The sequence below is a fragment of the Babylonia areolata genome, chromosome 4 (genome assembly GCF_041734735.1).
Source record: "Babylonia areolata isolate BAREFJ2019XMU chromosome 4, ASM4173473v1, whole genome shotgun sequence".
NCBI classification, from domain to species: domain Eukaryota; kingdom Metazoa; phylum Mollusca; class Gastropoda; order Neogastropoda; family Buccinidae; genus Babylonia; species Babylonia areolata.
Genome location: NC_134879.1, coordinates 38318004 through 38324138, shown reverse-complemented (window position 1 = coordinate 38324138; position 6135 = coordinate 38318004).

Genomic DNA, 6135 nt, shown 5'->3' with positions numbered 1-6135 from the left:
GTTTGAAAAGTTAGATGTTGAAGGAAAAACAGACAGTTTTCAACTAGACACAGGTGCAAGATCCAATGTCATTTTGAAAAACACATTCAAAACTTACAAACTAAAAACTAGAGAAGACAAAAATCAGACTGAAATCATACTTGTTATACGGTCAAAACTCTTGGCACAACCAAACTCACATGGAGATGCAAAGGTTCAGAAATTTCTCTGTGTGAAAATTGGGCTGCCGTCTCCAGGGAGAGCACCACCCATTTCTTTAATATTTTTTCCTGCCTGCAGCTTTTTTTTTCTTTTTTTTTATATTAGTTTTCCTATCGAAGTGGATTTTTCTTCAGAGTTTAGCCAGAGACAACCCTGTTGTTGCCATGGGTTCTTTTATGTGCGCTAAGTGCAAGCTGCACACAGGACCTTGGATTATCATCTCAACAGATAATTAGCATCCACTCAAAGTCTAGCGGAGGGGGAGAAAATACTGGCGACAGTATCAGTATTTGAACCAGTGTGCTCAGATTCTCTCACTTCCTAGGCAGATGCTTTACCTCTAGGCCATCACTCAACATATGAAGTATGACCTCAAGGTACAATACAACCAGGAAAGGAAATATATGTAGCTCACTAGCTGACACTCAGCAGGTCATACCTTCATGAAACTAAAGAGGAGTTGGTCCCAGAAAAAGAAATCGCCTCAAATCAACCCAAGGTCACACTTGCACAGTTTCAAACAGATGCAGAACTGAATGAAATGAAAAATGTCATGCGAATGGGGTTTCCAGAAAAGCGTTCTGAGCTACCAGATTCAGTGAAACCATACTGGTTCTTCAGAGATGAACACTTATGATCTGATATATATACATTGTTGGACTTCGATATGTTATGACCAACCCGTAAAGTTTACCCCTACACCCAACCCACACCTCCCAACCTTCGGCCAAGCCGCCGCACTATGCCTTGATCCCGTGCCTGAAACAAACTTCCAAACTTTTATTGGCCACTTATATGACCCTTTTATGGCCCTATCTTGGAGCGCCCCACCCCAGGTGCAGATGTGAAGGGGCTGACGAGGAGACATCACACATTTGACAAAGTGAGAGACAGACAGACAGAGAGAGAGAGAAACTCACAGAGAGAGACAGACTGACAGAGACAGAGAGAGAAAAACTGACACAGAGAGAGACTGGCAGAGGGAAGAGAGAATGAGAGAGAGAAACTGACAGCAAGAGAGAGAGACAGAGGGGGGGGGACTGACAGAGGGAAGAGAGAGAATGAGAGAGAGAAAGAAAATGAGAGAGACAGAGAGAGAGATTGAGACACAGAGAGAGTGTGTGGCAGAGAGGAGGAGAGACAGAGAAACAGAAAATGAGAGACGGAAAGTGAGTGAGAGAGAGAGAGAAACTGACATAGAGAGACAGAGAGAGAGTGTGTGAGTGTGGCAGAGAGGAGGAGAGACACAGAAACAGAAAATGAAAGACGGAGAGTGAGTGTGTGAGAGAGAGAGGGTGTTTCCCCGCAGACACACTGAGTCGTGATGAAAACGTCTGAGAGACTGTGTGTGTGTGTGTGGCAGAGAGGGGGAGAGACAGAGAAACAGAAAATGAGAGAGAGAGAGAGAGAGAGAGAGCGTTTCCCCGCAGACACACTGAGTCGTGATGAAAAAGTCTAAGTCCGTGTTACACGGCCCGGACAAGGCACCACAACAGTGGGCCCAACACACAAGTCACTGCAGAACTCTGAAGGCGGACGGCTGGTGGTATGAAGAGAACACATAACACATTCATTCCACAACACATCTTTGATCAAGCAGAAAGCATTATCAGTCACAAATATATTATACATACATCTGTATTTGACTGTTTCTATGTCTTTGTGAGAGGGACTATCGTGCCGGGGTGGTATTGACGTGGGGGAGTATCGACACGGGGGAGTATCGGGCTGACCCCCTGTTGTGGTATTGGAAGAAAACCTGATTTGGATTTAGAGATTTTAGAGAACTTGAATTTTTTTTTAACAAAACTCCTAAGATACAGATATGGAACATCTGGAGTTTTTCAGTTTGGTATATATATGTTGAGACAGCCCACTCAGATGCCAGAAAGTTGTAGGCACAATCCGGTGTTCATTTCTTTGTAAATGAGTTGATTTCATGTGGACGGTCACCGCTCTAAGTAGAGGAGATCTCAATGGAGAGTCATCCTGTCGTACATTTTGCCCTACTAACAAAACCTTCTCCGGACAAAGATATTGAAACAAAACTGAAAGAAAAAACTAAACAGTTTGAAGTCATTGCTCAAGAGGCCAAAAATGACAAGTGGAAACAGTTTTGCGAGGCACTCAGTTATGACACAACATTGACAGAGTTCTGGCAATTTTATCGTCGCATGGAAGGGAAAACGTGCACAACAACAACCCCAGACATGTTAGACACTGATGGAACCAAGCTTAAGACAAACGAAGAAAAAGGATCCGCCCTGCTCAAACGTTTCATACAACAGAGCGATCAAAGAAACTTAGATGAGAAAAAGAAATATGTTGAGGAGTTAAACCAAATCCTTATGCAGACTGGACCCGATGATGACATGACAATAGATGATCTAAACGAAGCAACAGCTAAATACAAGAAAGAATCGGCTCCTGGCCCAGACAAAGTTCGCTACTCGGACATCAAGGAGCTATCGGGAAGAAGACAGAAGCAAACTTTTCAATCTGTATCAAAACAGTTTCCACAATGCGGGACATGTGCCGGAGGACTGGACACACAGCTTCTTAAAACCCATACCAAAACCAGGAAAGGACCATCGTCAGGTAAGCGCCTACCGGATCCTAACCATGCAAAACATTGCTGGAAAGCTCATGGAACGCATGATAGCCAGGAAACTTGCAAGGGATCTTGAACACAGGCACATTCTCCTTCAAATCAAGGTGGTTACAGAACAGGCAAGTCCACATGGGAAAATGCAGCTGCTTTTGCATATGAGGTGTATGAAGGATTTCAAAGAAAAGAAGAAACACTAGCAGTAGCAATCGACCTTGAAGATGCCTACAATAAAGTCCAGTTTGCGCACCTCATGGAGCTGCTACTAAGGTATGGAGTAAGTTTGACACCGACAAGATGGATAGCAGCAGCGCTTCAGGAAAGAACCGTCGTCCTACACCTCGGAGATTGGATGTCTGCACCTTCAAAACTATCCATGGGACTGCCACAAGGGTCTCCGCTCTCTCCTGTCCTCTACAATGTCTACACGAAGGGCCTTGCAGACTTAAACAACAATGGAATAGCTCGGGTGCTTACTCTTGCGGATGATGGCCTGGTCTTCAAAACTTCGAAAGATGCTCAGGAAAGAACTAAAGCCGTCCAGAAACAACTAAACAATATTGCTCAATGGTGCAAAGACACAGGATCTTCCATCAATCCAGCGAAAGCCCAAACGTTGCTGTGCACCCTGAACAACAGAACCGCGAGCAAATCACCACCACCTGTGTCATTCGACGGGATTCAGATCGAGAAAACCGAATGCCTACGCTACCTAGGAATACACTTCGACAGGATGCTGACCTTCAGAAAACATACGGAAAATACTGTTCTCAAATGCAAAAAGGGCCTTTCAGTCTTAAAAGCAATGGCAACCAAAGGTATTGAACAACGCCACCTCTTCCTGCTATACCAATCACTCGTCCTCAGTGTGATCGACTACGGACTTGGGCTAACAACACCATCTCAAAGCAACCTTCTAAAATTAGAAAGAGTTTAAAATGAAGCTATGAGGCTGATCCTTGGAACAACAAAAGACACACCCACTGAAACCATGCGATACCTGCTTGACCTTCCTTCAGTGCAGGCCAGAAACAAGTTAGAACAGGTTAAGACCTACTTCAAAGCATTAGAAAACCCTCAAAACCCACTGCATGACGCAGTCAAAGAACCAAAAGGCAGCCGTCTAGGACAAGGAAGATCATGGATGGGGCAAGCAGAAGACACAATCCAGCTAGTATGCCGACTACAAGACCTGAAAGAAACAAGAGAATGGGAGAAAACCCCTGAAAACCTCAACCATCTATTCAACACAGCCATTTCACCCACTCTTGGAAGACATTGTCGGGAATGGCCAGAGGGCAAAACTGATGCGGAAGCGAAGCTACTCATAGAAGAAAACAGTAAAGAAGAGGACATCATCATATACACAGATGGCTCAGTCACCAAAGACCAATCCGGTTGGGGATTCACTGCGAAACAAAATGGAAAAACAATTAGGGAAGAGAATGCTGCCTACAAAGTCGCAACCTCCAGCCTAACGATGGAAGTTGAAGCTGTGACACATGCCCTCCAGTGGCTATCGTCCATCCATATGCCCGGAAACCAACATGCCATGATTCTAACCGACTCAATGAACCTCATACAGAAAACTGAAAATGGAATGGGAAGCCCACAGTAGCATAAGGCAATGCGCAACTTTCAGATTAAAAAACTCACATGGTCATACTGCCCGGGACATGCAGGTGTTAAGGGAAACGAGCGAGCTGACAGACTTGCTGGTAACGCAACAACAACGAGCGGCCTACATCTAGGAAAATCGGAAAAGTCAAAGAATATCAAAAGGAACAGGTACAAGGCCATCACACCATCGATCGCCTCAAAGAAATAAAAGCAGAGAGAGAGAGGGAGCGGCCGTAAGTCTAGCATGAAAGGTAGAGCATGATGCTTTGCAAATCAAACAAATATCGGCATCATTTCCAAACCGACATTGCGCAAATTTCTTCAAAACGGAAGTGTCTGTGGACTTTTCCAAATACAATAGACTGAGCAACACACTAGACGCCACGTTCTTGGCATCAGAGATCTTTCCCATCCCTATTGCGGCCAGTCAGTGGCAGCCTCTGTGCGTGTGTGTATGTGTGTGTTTGTGAGTATGTGTGGGTCTGTGTGTTTGAGTGCGTTTGTGCATGTGCGAGGGTGTAAGTGTACACAAGTGTCAGGAGTGTTCTGTACACGTGCGTATGTGTGTGCCAGTGTGTGTGTGTGTGTGTGTGTGTGTGTGAGGGAGGGATGGGGGGGGGGGGGGTGCGGGGGCGAGGGGGGGTTAGAGGATGAGGTATGTGTGTGTATGCATGCCTACACTGTGGGAGCAACGGAATATTGGAACGTGTGGGTGTGTATAAATATATCTTTGTATATATGTGTGTGGGGTTGGGGGTGGGGGATATGGGCGTATGTGTGTGTGCTTGTACAAGTAAGTGTTCATCTGTGTGCGTGCGTGTGTGTATGTGTGTGTGTGTGTTTGTGCCGTGGAAGCTGCGATACGTAGCCTAGAAATGAGTGTGTGGAGGAGGGGGGTAGAGGAGGTGCAGGGTAATGTGTGTGTGTGTGTGTGTGTTGTGTGTGTTGGGGCTCATGTACGTTTATGTGTACTAGTTTGACTGTGCTTTCATATCTGTGAATCTGCATGTTTGGTGCATATCTGTTATGCATATGTGGGTGTATGTGTGAATGTGTGTCTCCATGTTTTACCTTTATTTGCTTATTTATCATCATTGTTGTCTTATTTATTTATTTATTTATTATTATTATTATTATTATTATTACTACTACTACTTTTTATATATTATAATTATTATTTATTTATTTATTTATGTACGCTTATAGTTGACTTCATCAAGTTTTTGCACCTTATACATATTATTAGTAGTGGTAGTAGTTTTTTAAATTTTTTTTATTATGTATTTATCTATTATTTATTCACCCCCCCCCCCTTTTTTTTTCTCAATGCCTGACTAAGCGCGTTGGGTTACGCTGCTAGTCAGACATCTGCTTGGCAGATGTGGTGTAGCGTATATGGATTTGTCCGAACGCAGTGACGCCTCCTTGAGCTACTGAAACTGAAACTGAAACTTTGCCCTACTGTTCAACATTCCGGCAACGGCAGGATGTTGCTATAAATACAAGGGAATGCCGGGAGGAAAGTGGCTAGTAATTTCTTTCACCGTCGATTTCATATGTTACTTTTCATCTCAAAAGCCATTGAAAAGCCCGATGGGCGCAGAATCCGAGTCATTAAAGCGGCGGACTTTCAAACTGAAGGTACCGGGTTTGAATCTCGGTAACGGTGGGTAAAAGTAGTACCTCTATTAACTTGATAATTTCAC